General features: G+C 40.3%; 1 protein-coding gene across 1 annotated transcript in view; it reads left to right on the top strand.

Annotated features, from left to right (window-relative positions):
* Window positions 1-6,374: 6,374 nt before the first annotated feature.
* Window positions 6,375-19,189, top strand: part of LOC132830480 (linker for activation of T-cells family member 2-like) — a 78,516-nt gene continuing 65,701 nt past the window's right edge. The window contains exon 1 of the mRNA XM_060848234.1: window positions 6,375-6,460. The gene's annotated coding sequence lies outside the window, so the exon portion shown is untranslated. The remainder of the gene's footprint in view (window positions 6,461-19,189) is intronic.

Below are 19,189 nucleotides of genomic sequence, written 5' to 3'. Positions count from 1 at the left end.
CTCACAAAATGCTGAGTTTTTGCATCAACGATAGCCACAGGTGAGGAGCCAGAAGACTGTAAGGTGGCTAATGTAGTGCTGTTATTTAAGGAAGTTGTAAGGAAATGCCAGGGAACTATAAACCGGTGAGCCCGACGTTTGTGGTAGGTACGTTGTTGGAGGGGATTCTGAAGGGCAGGATCTACAAGTATTTGGACAGGCAAGGACTGATTATGGATAGTAAACATGACTTTTGCGTAAGAAATTTATCTCACTAACTTGACTGAGTTCTTTGAAGAAGTGACAAAGAAGATTGATGAAGCAGAGTGATGGACATTGTCTATATGGACTTCAGCAAGGCATTTGACAGGTTCAACATGTTGGACTGGTTAGCAAGGTTAGATTATATGGACTCTGGAGAGAACTAGCCATTTGGATACAAATTGACTTGAAGATAGGAGACAAAGGATGATGGCGGAGAGTTGTTTTTCAGATTGGAGGCCTGTGACCAGCGGTATGAGGCAAGGATTGGTGCAGGGTCCACTGCTGCTTTTTCTCATCATATAAATGATTTGGATGTGAATACAGGAGGAATGGTTAATAAGTTTGCAGATGACACTAAAATTGGTGATGTGGTGGACAGTGAAGAACGTTAGCTCAGAGTCCACGGGACTTAATCAGATGAGCCAAGGAGATGGAGCTTAGTTTAGAAAAATGTGAGGTGTTGCATTTTGGTAAGGCAAATCAAGATAAGACTTCTTTACTTAATTATAGGATCCTGGAGAATGTTGCCAAACAAAGAGAGTTTAATAGATACTTGGAGGTGAAGTCACAGGTGGACATGGTTGTGAAGAAGGAATTTGGTACACTTTGCCTTTATTGTTCAGTTCATTGAGTATAGGAGTTGGGAGGTCATGTTGTGGCTGTTCAGGACATTGGTTGAGCCATTATTGGAATACTGTATTCAGTTCTGGTCTCTCTGCAATAGTAAAGACATTGTTAAATTTGAAAGGGTGCAGAAACAATTTACAAGGATATTGCCAGGATTTGAGGGTTTGAGTTATGGGGAGAAGCTGAATAGGCTTGGGCTATTTTCCCTGGACCATCAGAAGTTGAGGGTTCATAGGGATGTACAGCATGGAAACAGACCTTTCGGTCCAACCCATCCATACTAACCAGATATCCCAACCCAATCTAGTCCCATCTGCCAGCATCTGGCTCATATCCGTCCAAACCCTTCCTATTCATATACCCATCCAATTGCCTTTTAAAAGTTGCAATTGTACCAGCCTCCACCACTTCCTCTGACAACTCATTCCATACACGTACCACTCTCTACATGAAAAAGCTGCCCCTTAGGTCCCTTTTCTATCTTTCCCCTTTCACCCTAATCCTATGCCCTCTAGTTCTGGACTCCCCAGTGGCCTTGCAGAGATTTATAAAATCATGAGGATCATGGATAGGCTGAATAGCCAAGGTCATCTTCCCAGGCTAGGTGAGTCCAAAACTAGAGAGCATAGGTTTAAGGTGAGAGGGGAAAGATTTAAAAGGGATCTATGGGGCAACTTTTTCCACACAGAGGTGGTGCATATATAGAATGAGCTGCCAGAAGAAGTGGTGGAAACTGATATGATTACAACATTTAAAAGGGTACACGAATAGAGGGATATGGTCCAAATGCTGGTAAATGGGACTAGATTAATTTAGGATCTCTGATCAGCATAGATAAGTTGAATTGAAGGGTCTGTTTCTATGCTGTACACCTGTATGATCTCTATGACTAAACATATAATAATGAGTTTGTTGAAGAATAAACATTGAGTAAGACACCAGACTCCTCTACTCTCTGAATTCTGCCTTGAGATCTTGCATATGAGCAGACTTGTTTAACATTTCATCTAAAAAGACTGTGCTTCCAACTGTCCAGTGCTCCATCACTATTGCACTGGAGTGTCAGTGAGATCTTCTGCTCAAGTTCTTCAAGTGGGATTTGAATCCATAACCATCTGACTGAGGCAAAAACACTACTTAATGAGTCAAGTCCATGGCATTAGAGTCATCAGTCATTACTGCGGAGAAGACACATTTGTCATGGACTTGGGAGTAAACTTGAAATTTCAGTTCCTTTTTTTGGAACTGATCAGGTTTCAGTGGTGTTGATAACAACAGCACTTTCAGTCTGGCACTTCCTGCCTAAATGGACATTTTCTCTAGAACCTCGAACTTTGCAGGCTGAACACTGGTTTGTGCAACCAAAACTAGATGCAAAGAAAATTTAAGCTTGAAGTCTCTGAATCTCGAGTAAACAATCTCCTGCGAATGTAAATCTGAATAGAAGGTTGAGGCATTTGATTGCAGTGAGTCAAACCAGTCTTCATTCTTGAACTGAAATAATAATCCAACATTTTCCTTAAAAGTTCAGATTTTATTGATACTTCAATTCAGCTAAGTTGTAGCAGACCAATATTGACCTTGTAGAAAACATGAATGCTGAAAATAAAAAGCAATTAGCATCTGTAGAGATAAGGCAGGCCAATTTATGAGAGTTTCCACAGTATTACCTCACTCTATGCTGTAAAAAGGGAGACAGATGGACTGCTGTCATTCATTGATTTATCAATCTTTCAGTCATCAACCAGATAAAAACTTCCCCTTTCCATCATAATTTCCATTGTTTGTTTTTAACTAGAAGATTAATGAGTGACCTAATTATGGTGATGAAAGGTTTTGAACAGAAGATTATTTCCCCTGGTGGAGCAAGAGGTCGTAATGTTAAAATTAGAAATGGGGGTGTTGTTTGGAAGCATTTCTTTATACAAAGGGTAATGGAAATTTGGAACTGTCTTCCCCAAAATCTTCTTGAAGCCAGGGCATTGATTAAGTATTTCAATGATAGAGAATAATAAGCGAAAAGTTTTCTTTCAAAATTAAGGTGGGTACATTAATTTTTTCATACATTTAAGTATATAAATAATTAAACCATTGTTTAAATGGGAGAGTGTGCTTAAGGTTCTGAATGTACTTCTGCTCCTTTTAGGGTAATAAAAACTGAATGGATTTGTGAAGACAGACCTTCGAGCTCAGTGGGTAACATCGCTGCCTCAGAAGCAGAAGCTCTGGGTTTGAGTCCCACTCCAGGATTGATGACCAAGACAGGTGTGTTCACAATGTGGCCAAATAGGTTGAGTACCAACTTGTAAGTCCATCAAACACCAATGGCAGGTGGTCAGAGTGAACGAGATTCCTGGTCAGCCTTGTGATAGAAAGAGATCTTCCACCATGTTACAACACGGAGACAGACAGCCGAACTACATCAGCCTTTCCACCTCTGTATCCACAACACAGTAGAATTAAAACCTTCAAAGGCCCCTAATAGATAATTCAGTCGTTCCAAACCAGAATTTTGAATAACCAATCCCAGACTTAACGCATAATTAATTCCAGACACCAGTTTTGCATTTTAAACAAAAGGCTTAAGTGTTTATTATAGGTACAATAACTTCAGCAGAGAAAAAAATAAATAAGATAATCTATCTCTATGCTTTAAATATTAATATTAAATTAAAAATTAATATACTTTAAACCCAAACCTTTTGTTTTCAGCCCCATTCACACAAAAAATAAACAATCAAACATGGTTAAGTATAACTAAAAGAATATCACAGAACTGGCGAAAATACTTAAATGATTTCACAATGTGTTTTTCCATAGGCAAAGATGTGAACTCCTTGGTTGCTTTTCAGGAAATATCAATTAGGGTTACGTTTTCAGTTCACCAGGTAAAGGTAGTAAAATTTCTAACTCTGCTTTCTACTTTTTGGGTTTCTGAAAACCAATAAGGGAGAATAGGCAGGGAGTTTTCACATCTTCATACCACGCCATCAACAGCCAAACTCTTAGCGTCATAGAGTTCTGAAACAAACCCTTTGGTTCAACCAGTCTGTGCTGACCATAATCCCAAACTAAACTAGTCCCACCTTGGCCCATATCCCTCCATACCTTTCTTATTCATGTACCTATCCAAATGTCTTTTTAAATGTTGTTAATGTGCCCACATCCATCACTTCCTCTGGAGGTTCATTCCATAGACAAATCACTCTCAGAATAAAAAAATTGCCCCTCATTTTTAAAAAAATCTTTTTCCTTTCACCCTAAAGATATGCACCAGTCTTGAAATCCCCCACCATAGGGAAAAGACTCCTGCCATTCACCTTATCTATACCCCTATAAATTTTAAAAACCTTTTCAAGGTCACCCCTCAACCTTCTAGATGCTGGTAAAAAATCCCTGCCTAACCAACTTCTCCCTATAACTTGAATCTTCCATTTCTAGCAACATTCTGATAAATCTGTTCTGATCCCTCTCCAGCCTGATAATTTCCTTCCAATAAGAGGGTGACCAGAACTGGGCACAGTACTCCATAAGAGGCCTCACAAACATTCCATATAACCTCAACTCCTATTTCAAAGGTCTCAGCAATGAAGGCAAGTGTGCTAAATGCCTTCCTAACCACACTGTCTACATGTAGTGTAGAGTAGTATTTATTTGTCACTTCTACCATATACAACTGCTGCAGTAAAAACGGGACAGCGTTCCTCCGGGACCCAGTGTGCAACACTGACAGCACAAACTACACACTCGTACACAGCAGAAAGTGCATAAGAAGTGCAAACCATGCAAGTCAGAATGTAACACCAGAACGATGAATGATAGACATTTTTCTAGCAGCAATATGAAGAATTTCATTGGGAAAGAGTCTGATCATATTGTGTTAAGGAGCTTGATGGCTTGGGGGAAGAAACTGTTGCGTAGTCTGGCAGTGAGAGCCTGTATGCTCTGATATCTTCTGCCAGATGGCTGGAGGGAGAAGAGTTTGAGTGAGGGGGGTGCGGGGTCTTCTACAATGTTCTTAGCCTTTCGGATGCAGCGTGTGGAGTAAATGTCTGTATGGAGGGAAGAAGGATTCTGGTGATCTTCTCGGCAAACTTCAAAGAATTATGTACCTGAACCCTTCAGTCTCTCTATTCTACAACACTACCCAAGGCCCTATAAATGCTACCTTTGTTTTACCAAAATGCAATAGCTCACATTTATCCAAATTAAATTCCATCTGCCACATCTCAGCCCATTGACCCAGTTGATCAAGATTTCTTTGTAATCTTAGATAACTTTCTTCACTGTCCACAACACAGTTCTGCTATAACACGTGTTTCACTACAACATGATTGATGAATTGGGACGCTGTTTCTAAAGCACAAAATTTTAAAGCTTTCAGCCCCATTAGTTTAAATGGTTTTGCTATTATGCAATTTTCTTATAACACAGGATTGCATGAAAACAGAAATATCGTGTTATAGCAGAACTGACTGTACCACCAAATCTTCTTACAGAAAACACAATTTTAAAAAAAGTTAAACTCTGACCCCACCCTGATAGACTGATTGTCTTTTCCTGACACCTCAATTACCACCCAACATCTGCTATCTGCTTGAATATATATCTCTTCCAGTCCTGCCGAAACCAGTTCCCAAGTACTGACCTCATTAGTAGCCAACTTCTGTCTGTTTAAACACAATGCTCTTTCCAGGTTGCTGTGACCAATAGAACCCTTTTAATCAAGAACGAGCCTGCAATTAAGTCCAGGCCTGTTCCTTACAAAGAAAATCTTGCTTGACCTCTGTCTCCAACCACAGACTGGTTCCCAAAGCCCAAAGGCATCTTCAGCTCATAATTCCCACTTCAGGCCTCCAGGCAAAAATTGGCAAAGGAATAAAAATAATGAATAATCAGCGAGGGTTCTCACAACCGTCACTACCTATAGCTGCAAGCTAAAATATGCACATGAAAATAGTTATAACCCTGACTCCCCTGGGAGGAAAGGGTGTATATCAGATTGCTCCAATCGCACAGGTTTGAAACCCTGTTCTGTTTAGGGTGGGTTGGGGACCTGCCTCCTTGCCCCAAGCATCTTTTGGAGACTGTGGCACACTGACTCCGACCTGTTTGGTGCAAAGCTTATGAGGAAATGCTATTTCTGAAACGCTTTCCTCCCACCCCACACCCCTGCCGTTGGTGATCCTATTTATTCATCTTAACCATAGATCTGACTTCCATGGTTAATTGGAAGCAAACAAATTCTTAAGTGACCCGACAAGGATCAACAGCCTCCCCCCCCCCCCCCCCAGTGTATATTTTTAGATAAACACGGGCATGTTTTTTTTTAAGAAGTCCAGCAGATGAAGCCCTGGCGGGTTGGTAAGCCCAGTTCAGAGTCACTCATGGTTTATGGCGTACCGAGGTGAAGGACTCGAGATTGACTGAGACTCAAAGCACAACGGGCGGATGTGGTACTAGATTCCTGTTAAACAGCGGAAACGGTAGCTCGGAACCGTTAATTCGTTTGCCCTTCACATTAAACCTGCCATCCCCAACTCGGAGACACGATGGAAACCCGTGAAAGGAGTCCCTGAGATTGCAGCCGGTAAGGACTAACCTCCTGAGCCAGGGAGCTGCTCCCTTTCCCAGCTCCTGAAAACATATGACCGTCCTTCTGCAGATTACTGCAGTGAATAGTTATTAAAAGTGGTCATTAATTTCAAAGAAGAGAAAACTTGAATCTTGAGTGACTTCTAAATAAGCTAATTAATGTAATGTTTAAAGTAGAAACCCGACCAGTGGAGTAAGTAATTCACGATTTAAAATCTTATGCGTGCCTGTGAGAACACAGAGTATATGTCTGTCAAAGGGACCACACTCTGCAACTTCCTAATTGCATCGGCCGAGTTTGTAATTGCGATAAGCTGCTTAATCCGTCAAGATCGAATTTCAAGTGAATTCGATTCAGATCCTAATCCTAATTCTGGATGGTTTTGGAAAGGGATGCTTCAATGATCAGAGACTGTCTGTTTATCTTTAGCTAAACTCCTGTATATTCGGGGAGCTGTCTGGGAAGGACCTTTTCAGTAACTGCATTTTACCACAACGGCAGGTGGGATTTCAGGGGCGAGCGAGGAACAGAATCAGGCTATGAGATGTATAGATTTATTTAAACATAGAAAATACTTGCTGAAAACCTTGGAAATGTCATGTTGAACATATAAATGGGGTTGCAGGCAGACTCCGTTGACCTGCCTCTCTGGTTTTGAGTGGTGAAGTTGACCCGGGGGCAGTAGGATATTCTGATCCCACTTGCTCCTTTTTCTGGAGTTGTGTCCGCTGGATTGTTTAGCATTCTGGAAGCGGTAGAACGCAGCTCTATGTTAAACTCTAGTCCGTCATTGTCTTGAAGGTGTTCCCGGCGTCCATAGAACTCGGCAGAGCCAAGCAAGGTAGAAATACTTGTAAAAGAATATTGTTTACGGACGTCCAGAAAGGATATTTTGATGCTGTTTCAGGCTTCGATACATGTGGAAGTTGAGAGTTGGTCTCCTACTGATTCAGATGTTTAAAAAAAATCACTCAAACATTTTAGAAACAGTTCTTTTAGAAGTTGTACTTTGTTTGCAGTTCACGGCCGTCTCAAGTGTATCACATAACAGCCTTTTAGCATCTGAGCAGTCTCTCACTTTTCGACCAAAGTCTCATTTCTAGTTCCTTTTGATTTAAACAAAAAAAAATCTTCTGGACGTAGACATCACTGGAAAAGCCAGCATTCATTGTCCATTCGTAAATGCCCTTGAACTGAAGGGCTTGCTTTACTATTTCAGAGAACAGTCAACGACGTTATTGCTGTGAATTTGGAATCACACATAGGCCAGCCTGGTAAGAATGGCAGATTTCCCTCTCCAAAGTGAACCAGATGCTGCTTGATCACTGATACTTTCAAGGTCACCTTCATTGGGTCTAAATTTTATAAACTGAATTTTAAATTCCACCTGGTGGGATTTGAAGCTCCATCCTCAAAAGACTAGACATGGCCTCGAGATTACTCATCTAATGGCATTACCTCTATGCCATCATCCACCCCAAAATGACTCCTGTAATTAAGAGAAAGTGATTCTAGTCAACAAAGCCAAATTGCAACAGATATTATTTTGTTCTACCATTCAATTAGATAATGGTTGAGCCATCCCTCATTTACCCTCCTATCCACACATGTTCTTCCCTAACACAAATAAATGTTGGAAACATTGCACTCACTTCTTGCATATTGTTTACGTTGTCCCAGTTAAGTTCTCCAGAGTCTGCAACACTGCCTCAAGTCCCATGTCCTCCCCAACACCCCTCTCTGAATGCTATCAGTGCATATTGAAAACAGTTTGGAAATAATGCCTCTGGTTGACAGTCATGTGGTAAGATTGGATAAGTTTCCCAAGAACTAATTTCCTGTAAATGAAATGAAAGAAATATACAAGGCTACAGATTTTAAAGATGGTTCTCAATGTGGGTGGCATAGCAAACCAATATTTATTGCCCAGTTCCTATTCATGATCAAGACATTGAGTCATTTCTGTAGGATGAGACTGAAGTCAGACATCGAGCAGATCAGGTAAGGGTAACAGGTTTCTAAACAATTTGAAAGGGGGAGAAAAGGAATTCTACACCAGTTGGCCTGACATTTATTGCTGAGGAAATAACCTATGTCTGTAATTAAGATGAGTGGCAAGGCTGATTGATGTAATGAACTGGGCACTGTCTATGAAAGTCATTAATTGGAATTTGCAAGAGGCATTTGATAAAGGTGCTCACAGAGGCTCTATAGCTGATGTTAAAACTCACAGAACTGAAGGAAAGTTGTTGAGCTAATTGGGAATTTGCCTGAACTATAGAAACCAGTAGAGACAATGAAGTAGTCACTGACATTGGCAGGATGTACCTTGTGGTGTCTGCAAGGATCTGTGCAATAAACTTTTCACTATTTATTAATGACTTGGTTAATGGATTAGAAAGTCACAGATTCAAGTTTGCCAATGAAACTAAAGTTAAGGGGTGTTGTAAATAGTGGAAATTTGTAATTTTAACAGAATGTCAAAACTGTGGCAAATGGATTTAAATGTTGGTAAATGTAGTTATTTATATCGGACCTAAAAAGGAGCATTTTGTTAATGGTGAAAAGTTGGGTACAGTGGACATCCAAAGAGACCCTGATCATTAAAAGGTTATAAATGCTTTGAGAAAATAGTCAAGGAATAGAATGTTGATATCTAAAGAGTGAGCTTTTGAGAAGGTAGTTATGCCTTCCTGATTAGGCCACATCCGGAGTACTGCAAGCAGTTCTGGACACCAAAGCTTAGGACAGATATATTGGTTTTGATCTGCAGGCAGAGTGGATTTACTCAGTGACATTTGAAATAAAGTGTTAATTTATGAGTTAAGATTTTATAAACTGTTGTTGCATTCCTGAGAATTTAGACTAAGCATCAATTTGATCAGCATTTCCAAAACATTAAGGGGAACACATAAGATTGATACTTCTGCTTGTAAACAGCTCGAGAACTTGATATATTACTCCTGTTCCTTCTTTCTTCCCTGAAATGTACTGTTGAACAATTTGGATATTGACTGTGACTTTACAATCTTTATGGTCCATTTTTGGTGCCGTTGACAAATTATTGGTGTAATTGAACTGAATTCTGCCATTTGACATGGTAGAGTTTGAAATTGGAACTTTTGGGTATTGTTTGTCTAGCAAGAGGCTCCTGTATCCTAAATGCTTCAGGAAAAAAATAGAAGGTCAGTATTCCTATTGTGTTTTATTCTTGCTTTTGAAAATTTTGCTGAGTTTAAGAACACGAATAGATTTATGCATGGACCCTATAGGGCATCTGCTTAATTCTGCCTTGAGATTTTTTTTATTTCAAAAATATATTTTATTCATAAAAAAAACTTTGTGTATGTAATATGTACACATTATCACAAAAGTAGTAAGCTAAACATTGGACTGACTCTATCGAAAAAAACCCCAAAAACCTCTATTAAACATACAGTACTAATATTTACATATATCTGAGGCACTAGCAGGGTCTGATAGCTGACTGGACCTCCATTTACCTTCAGCAGGAAGACCTCAGACAGTGGTCTTTCCTCACTGCGCCTTGGCGGCAGTTTCCCCAAGCTTTTGTGCATCCCTCAGCGCATAGTCTTGTTGTCTCTGCCCTATAATCACCAAGGCACTGTGGGGAACAAGTCAGGAGCTTGATGGCGTCTGTTTCCAAACGTTTCCCACCCCTTGTGTCATGCCACCCTCCACACTAGTGTTGGCAGTGCCCTAAATTTATCCTGTTTATCCTTTTGCATTGCTTGTTGGGTTAGTAGCTTCCTTCATAAATTGGGAGTGAAGATAACAGCTTTGTTGGCTGTCATTTTTTTGTTACATCCTCTTCAAGATAAGTAGTTAAAGTGATAATGCAGATTATTTCCAATGGGGTGCTAATGAAAGAGATAATGTAGAATAACAAACTATCACTATTCTCAAGCTTTCACTATGAAGCAGACCACCAGTTCATTCTTACCATTCAAGAGGGAAGTATTATGTAGGGATAATTAGGAGAAGGTGTGAAGAGGCCCAAATGATGCCCCTATCATAAATTAGTTTGAAGTTCACTAGTCTTGCAATTTTTGTTTTGTACAGCAAGCAACAGCGAGAGAAGTTACACTATGAGTTTAGCAATTGTTAGATTGCAAAGATCACGGCCCATCTAGTTTTCTGTCTACCATTCTGATGTTCAGATGGAAACTGATAATAGAGCTATCAACTACTACAACGATTGATCTCTGTCAGTTAGTCTGCAGAAGATTCAGAATTAATCTGAAGAAGGCCTCCGAGGGAAAGAACTTTGGACACCTATTTTTCCCAAGTAAAGTTTGGGGGAGGTGATGGCTTGGTATTATCATCGCTAGATTATTAATCCAAAGATCCAGGTAATATTCTGAGGACCTGGGTTGAACCCCACCATGGCAGATAGTGGAATTTGAATTCAACAATAATCTGAAATTAAGAATCTTATGAAGATTATCAGGAAAAACCCATCTGGTTCACTAATGTCCTTTGGGGAAGAAACTGCCATCCTTACCTTAGCTGGCCAACATGTGACCCCCGACTCACAGCAGTGTGGTTGACTCTTAACTGCCCTCTGAGTAATTAGGGATGGACAATAAATGTTGGCTTAGCAAGTGACGCCCACATCCCATGAATGAATTAAGACAAAACCAAATTGTACCCTACCACATGATAACACTTAATTTGTTTTAATATTTTAAAATCATTAATGTTTTGTTCCAGGAAGTTTAATGATACAGTTACATTACAGTGGGCTTATTAAAAACATACCATTTCATAGCAGGAAGGGCAAAGATCTGAAATCCTGTGCATTTATAAGGCTGGAGCAACGAATCAAAATTCCCACAGCTCCCCAGTTAGATGTTAATTGTGAAACTTCAGATTTTTCAGTTTGTTGGAGAGACTAGAGAATCTTTGTAACAGAGAGGAAGAATCAACAGAGGAATTCAAAATTTTGATGGTATTGATTGTGGATAAGAATAAACTGTTTCCAACAGCAATAAGGTCAATAATCAGAAGGCCCAGGTTTAAGATCGTTAGCAAAGGTACCAGCCGGGCAGATAGGGGAAATTATTTTCCACACGCTGCTGTGGTCAGGAATGCTTGAAAGTGCAGTGAAAAGAGTTTTTGTCGTAACTTAGGAAAGAGAGTTGGATCTATACTTGAAACAGAGCAATTTGCAAGGCTATGGGGAATGAGCAAGGGAGTGACTAGTTCTTTCAAATAATTGACAGAGACATATAACAGAGCAATTTGCAAGGCTATGGGGAATGAGCAAGGGAGTGACTAGTTCTTTCAAATAATTGACAGAGACATATAGGCCCGAAAGGCAATGTGCTATGCTGTATGATGCTTTTGGACTCTAGGTTACTTTGACCAAGTGACTGGCTTACAGTTGTCCACCGATCCAACATCCATAATCTCTTGGGTAAGAGTTATAGAGTCAGAGTCATAGAGATGTACAGCACGGAAACAGACCCTTCGGTCAAACTCGACCATGCCAACCAGATATCCCAACCCAATCTAGTCCCACCTGCCAGCACCTGCCCTATATTCCTCCAAACCCTTCCTATTCATATAGCCATCCAGATGCCTTTTAAATGCTGCAATTGTACCAGCCTCCACCACTTCCTCTGGCAGCTCATTCCATACACGCACCACTCTCTGCATGAAAAAGTTGCCCCTTAGGTCTCTTTTATATCTATCCTCTCTCACCCTAAACCTATGCCCTCTAGTTTTGGGCTCCCCCACCCCAGGGAAAAGACTTTGTCTATTTATCCTATCCACGCTCCTCATGTTTTTATAAACATCTAAAATGTCACCCCTCAGCCTCCGACGCTTCAGGGAAAACAGCCCCAGCCTGTTCAGTATCTCTCTGTAGCTCAAATCCTCAAACGTTGGCAACATACTTATAAATCTTTTCTGAACCCTTTCAAGTTTCACAACATCCTTCCGATAGGAAGGAGACCAGAATTGCATGCAATATTCCAAAAGTGGCCTAACCAATGTCCTGTATAGCCGCAACATGACCTCCCAACTTCTGTACTCAATACTCTGACCAATAAAGGAAAGCATACCAAATGCCTTCCTCACTATCCTTCCTACCTGCTACTACTTTCAAATAGCTATGAACCTTCACTTCAAGATCTCTTTGTTCAGCAACACTCCCCAGGACCTTACCATTAAGTGTATAAGTCCTGCTAAGATTTGCTTTCCCAAAATGCATCACCTCGCATTTATCTAAATTAAACTCCATCTGCCACTCCTCAGTCCATTGGCCCATCTGATCAAGATCCCGTTGTAAACTGAGGTAAATTTCTTCACTGTTTACTACACCTTCAATTTTGGTGTCATCTGCAGACTCACTAACTATACCTCTTATGCTCACATCCAAATAATTTATATAAATGACAAAAAGTAGTGGACCCAGTACCAATCCTTGTCGCACTCCACTGGTCACAGGCCTCCAATCTGAAAAATGACCCTGCACCACCACCCTCTGTCTTCTCCCTTTGAGCCAGTTCTGTATCCAAATGGCTAGTTCTCCCTGTATTCTATGAGATCTAACTTTGCTAAGCAGTCTCCCATGGGGAACCTTGTCGTGCACCTTACTGAAGTCCATATAGATCATGTCCACTACTCTACCATCATCAATTCTCTTTGTTACTTCTTCAAAAAACTCAATCAAGTTTGTGAGACATGATTTCCCACGCACAAAATCATGTTGACTATCCCAAATCAGTCCTGGCCTTTCCAAATACATGTACATCTTATCCCTCAGGATTCCCACCAGCAACTTGTCCACCACCGATTCTGTTTTTCTTTGTACCCCTTATCTGGAATAAAAGTACTCTGTGATTTCACTTGTCACCTAGTTTTGATTTTAGATATTTTCTGATCATTTTCTTCAGAGGTATTATTATATACCTCTGGAGCAGCTAGGACTTGAACCTGGCTTAGATGTAGGGACACTTCCACTGCACTGCAAGGGTCCTAATTTTGATTGTAAGATTGCACACTCCCTTGCTATGCGTGAGATTAATACATGGTGTACGGAGCCTAATCAGAGAACGGGGGTTGTGCATGATTTGATGTAGTTTGTTTCTCAAAGTCATCAATAACTTAAACTTGTCTCACTTTCAAAAGAGCAAACCATTTCTGGCGCTCTAAAATTTCTTTAAGATATGATTTCAGTTGCAGTGTGCAAAGTGAGCTCTTCCTGTTTAACTGGCATTTTACATGCACGCTAATGCTTAGAATAATTGTGAAAAAGTTCATGATTCCAGCATTTAGAAGGAAAATACGGTAAAACTTGGAAATGACAGTTCTAGTCCAAGCTTGTCTTACATGCCTTAAAATGGAACTCCAGTTCAGCTAAGTACTGTCATTTCCATGTTTTACACTTTATTTTCTTGTCCGTGACTGATGGTTCCCAGATATTTATTGAGTTCATAACTAAGGTCAGTAAATGTGAGTTGTAATTTATGTTTCTTTTGAATCATTTTGCCCTCCTTTTTAAGTGTGGTCTATAGTGGAACAATGTTCTCTTTGAGCAAGTTTTGGTGCTCAAAGTTACAGCATTCATAGAATCACAGAATCCTTACAATCTGGAAGCAAGCTATTCGGCCCATTGACCCTCTGAAGAGCACCCCATTCAGACCCATCCCCCTACCTATTCCTGAAACCATATACGTACCATGGCCAAGCCACCGAGACTGCACATCCCTGGACGCAATGGGCAATTTAACATGGCCAATCCACCTAAGCTGCACATCTTTCGATTGTGGGAGGAAACTGGAGCACCTGGAGGAAACACACACAAACACAAGGAGAACGTGTCCAAACTCTCACAGACAATCACCTGAGCCTCGAGTTGAACCTGGGTCCCTTGTGCCGCGAGGCAGCAGTGTTGACCACTGAGCCACTATGCTGCCCAATTGAGAGACAAAACGTGAATTGTTAGTTAATGAGAAAATTAGTTTTTCAATATAGGTTTGCTGTATAGGAACATTCCCTCCCCTAAATAATTCATTCAGTAACATGTGTCAACAAAGTGGTTTCAGACACAGGCTTAGAGATTGCATAGTCAATTTTGGATGTATCCTGAGAGGTTGACCATGTTGTATGCCATTGCTCTCTTCCCTTACTCCCAACATTAGTTGCCTGACATGTCCATTCTTGTGACATATCGCATCACAATGGCCAACTAGAAATCAAGCAAATTGTTTATCACCTGTTACTCATTTAGGGTGGCATTGTGCTGACATCAGTGGGCTAATACTCAAGGGACATGGGTTCAATTCCCACCATGACAGTTAGTGGAATTTAAATGCAAATAATAAGATCGGGAATTGATGATTAGTTTCAGTAATCATGGCCACGGAAGTATTGCTGATTTTTTTTTGTAAAACCTTATGTGGTTTGCTGATGTCTTTTAGGGAAGGACATCTATCATCCTTACCTGATCTGACTGTCACTCCAGATCCACAACAATGTGGTTAATTTTTAACTGCTCTCTGAAATAGCCGACCTACACAATTCAAGGAGTAGTTAGGATGGGTGACATTGCTGCTGCTTGGATGCTGCCTGAACTGCTGTGCTCTTCCAGCACCACTAATCCAAAATCTGGTTTCCAGCATCTGCAGTCATTGTTTTTACCTGGGTGACATTGCTAGCCTTGTCGACCACACTTACATTCCCCAAAACAAACCCTCTGGCTAAAGAAACAAAATCTGTTCTGTCTATTGCCTTGTTGTGGGTGTGTAAAAATCACACCATGCATGTAAATTACAGACTAAATAAATCAATTGACCATTTTCTGTACTACGTGCAATAACCAAAAGGGCATTAACAAGTTGGTTCAGTGGGTAGAGTGGTGTCAAATGAAATTCAGTGTAGAGAAGTGTGGGATGATGCATTTTATTCAGAAGAACATAGTCTTTCAATATAAAATAGGGAGTAAAATTCTAAATGTCCTACAGAAGCAGAGAGACCTGGGTGTATATGTGCACAGTTCATTGAAGATGGCGGGTAGACAAAGTAGTTAATAAAGCATACAGCACTTTCAGCTTTAATAATAGGAATAGAATACAGGAGCAAGGAGGTGATGTTGTACTTGTACAAGACACTTGTTAGACATCAGCTGGAGTATCATATATGGTAGTGGGTGTCACATTCTCGGAAAGATGTGAATGCATTGGAAAGAATACAAAAGCGATTTACTAGAATGGTTCTAGAAATGAGAAACTTCAGTTATGAAGGTATATTGAAGAAGTTGGAACTGTTTTCTTTGAAGAGGAGAATGCTGGGAAGAGATTTATTAAGAGATTTTCAAAGTCATGAGCAGACTAGATGGAGTACAAGCTGTTTCACTTGTAAAAAATAAAGAGCAAGAGGGCATAGATTTGAAGTGATGTGAAGCAAGAGTGATGTGAGAGAATAACTTTTCACACAGGGTGGAATGTGGTAGAAGCAGGTTCAGATAAGTCATTCAGGAGGACATTGAATGGTTATTTGGATAGAAATATTGTGCAGGGACATAGGGAAAAGGCAGGTGATTGACACTATGTAATGGAACAAGTACAGCCATAATGGGCTGAATAGCCTCTCTGCACTGTAATGATTCTGTTTCTATGATGTTAACAATGCACCAAACCTGGGGAAAGATCACCAGATTCATCAAGCATGCCTCACACTTGAAGCATCATGACTGGACATAACCATATGCCCACCCTCTCCCCCCACTTGCTCAGCCATGTAAATTTTTGGGAGATGGAAGTGGTGCCCTGGAGGAGAACATGAGATATGGGGTGCTGGTAATATAGTAGTAATGTCATTGGACAGTAATCCAACCTAATACCAGAGACATGGGTTCAAATCCCACTTACGGAATTTCAATTCAATCAATAATTGAAATTGAATTGAAAGCTAGTCTCAGTAATGGTGATCATGGATTGTAGTAAAAACCTTTTTGCTTACTAAGGTTCTTTTAGACCTGGTCTGGGCCAGACCCACAGCAATGTGGTTGACTTGTAAAGGCTGTCTAAAATGGCGACCAAGTTATTCAGTTCAAGTGCAATTAGAGTCATAGTGATATACAACATGGAAATAGACCTTTTGTCCAACTCATCCGTGCCAACCAGATATCCTAAATAAATCTCGTCTCATTTGTCAGCAATTGGCCCATATCCTTGTAAACCTTTCCTATTTATATCCCCATTCGGATGTTATAATTGTATCAACATCCAACACTTCCTCATGCATTTTCTCATTTCCATACATGCACCACCCTCTGTGTGAAAAAGTTGCCTCTTAGATCTCTTTTAAATATTGCCCCCTCACCTTGCACCTATGCCATCTAGTTTTGGACGCCTCCCCCCACCCCCCAACCTGGGGAAAATACCTTGTCTATTTACTCTATCCATGCCCCTCATGATTTTAGGAAACTTAATAAGGTCACCCCTTAGCCGTCAATGCTTCAAGAAAAATAAAGATGGGTAGGGAATAAATTAGGGATGGGAAACAAATTCTGACATTGCCAGTGTTGCCCACATCCCATGAAACAACAAAGAAACAAAAATATGTTCCATCACCGTGGAATTGGTGTGTTTGGGAAAATCACTAATTAAATTTTTAATGAAGTGTTTAGAACAGCATGGAGTTGAATTGGTTACAATGCTTTTTTTTCTGTACAGTGCTATAAATATCTTACACATTTAAAAAAAAAACCACGAATATTTACGAAATCAGTTTCTGAAAACTAGTTTGTGAATGGAAGATAAGGTCAGAAGCTTGGCTTGGGGGTTTGTTTGGGGATTATTTATTCACCCAATCACAGAATGTGGCTCCTGCTGGTTAAGCTAGCATTCATCACTCTTTGAGAAGTGGTGGTGAGTTGCTGCTTTGAGCTGCTGTAGTCTTTGAAAAAGGGAGGGAGAAGAGGGTTTGGGTGATCATAATTGCTGGAGTGATATTATTTGACGGGAAGCAGACCAGACCCATATTGAGTCATAACGTTACAATATGGAAGGGGGCTTCAGCCCATTTCAGATGTTAAGTCTCTGGAAGTGCTGTCCATTTAGTCCATTTCCCTTGTTCTTTCCCTACATTTTACTCTTCTCTTTTCATTATTTAATCATTTACTTTCCCTTTCAAAAACTGTTTAGGATTCTGATTCCAAAATCTACTCCCTCATTCTTCGTTCTAATTATCTTAACATGTCACTGCTTTTTGCTAACAAAACAAAAATTGTTTCCCCATTCACTTTATCAAAACCTGTCTTAATATTTTATCAATTTTCGTCTTAAGCTTGATTGTTCTATTAAAAGGAAACTTTTTTTTTGTCTCCACATAAATATAGTTTCTCACGGTTGATAAGATTTTTCTGAATCAATTTTGGACTTTCTCATCTTTACTAAAGCAGGGTTTACAAACGGCTCGCAGCATTCAGACTACAGTTTTAACAAATACTTCGTGTAGCATTTCCTAAATTTTAGTGCTTAATACTTTTATTTCGGAAACCGATAGCCCTGAGTTCAGTGTAACCCTGCCAAATTTTGCACTTCATAGACACAAGCCTACTCCATTCCCATCAGAGATGTTGGGTTAAAACAGAAGCTTTCGATTTCGCAAGCATTTCATCAGCTTGTTCGTGCTAGCTATGCGGCAACAGTGGCTATGTTTGAAAAATTCTTCATGGTTGTAAAATGCTCTGAGAAGCCTGTTGGTTATGAAACGTGTTGTATAAATGCACACCTTTCTTCTTAAAGATGTGTGTCAGAGCTCCTAAGTTTCTCTTTTAAAAGTTTTCCCATTCATTATCAATTTCCTTTGTAATCCTCCCAAATGTTTGTCTCTCTCTACATTATGTTTCATCTGACATCTATCTTCCAAACAGTTGATTTGGTCATGCTCCAGGGAGATCCCCTAATGTCTCTTCTTCTGTAGCCAACTAAGTATGGAAACGTTTACTCACTATGCAGTCTTCCAGCTAGTGGAGATGTTTAATACTCTAAAAGAAGTCCGAAGAGTTGTCAACAATGGATAGACTTAAAGAAATCTACAGAGGTTTAAATCCTACCTGAATAAGGTGCAGAGATGGATAAATGGGCTTGGCATTTAAATCAGCTGTCATCTGAGTGAATAGCAAATCAGGCTTGAGGTACTTAGTCATATTCATATTAAAATTTCAATCTTGCAAAGTGATTAGTAAGGCTAGAGTTTATTGCATATCCCTAGGCATCCTTGAGAAGGTTGTGCTGAGCCAATGTAAGACCGTAAAACGTAGGAGCAGGTGAAGGTTATTCAGCCTATCAACTTTGCTGTGCCATTCAATAAGAGCATGGCTGATCAGCTAACCCTCAATTTCACCTACCTGCCTTTGCACCATAATTCCTGATTCCCTTACTGATTAAAATCTGTCTAGAGTTAACTTAAATACCTAGTCTCAGCAATTCTCTGTGATTCTTTGTGGGCGGCACGGTGGCACAGTGGTTAGCACTGCTGTCTCACAGCGCCTGAGACCCGGGTTCAATTCCCAACTCAGGCGACTGACTGTGTGGAGTTTGTATGTTCTCCCCGTGTCTGCGTGGGTTTCCTCCGGGTGGGCTCCGGTTTCCTCCCACAGTCCAAAGATGTGCGGGTCAGGTGAATTGGCCATGGTAAATGGCCCGTAGTGTTAGGTAAGTGGTAAATGTAGGGGTATGGGTGGGT

The sequence above is a fragment of the Hemiscyllium ocellatum genome, chromosome 31, assembly GCF_020745735.1.
Source record: "Hemiscyllium ocellatum isolate sHemOce1 chromosome 31, sHemOce1.pat.X.cur, whole genome shotgun sequence".
In the NCBI taxonomy this organism is placed as follows: domain Eukaryota; kingdom Metazoa; phylum Chordata; class Chondrichthyes; order Orectolobiformes; family Hemiscylliidae; genus Hemiscyllium; species Hemiscyllium ocellatum.
This window is presented reverse-complemented; position numbering and strand designations above follow the sequence as displayed.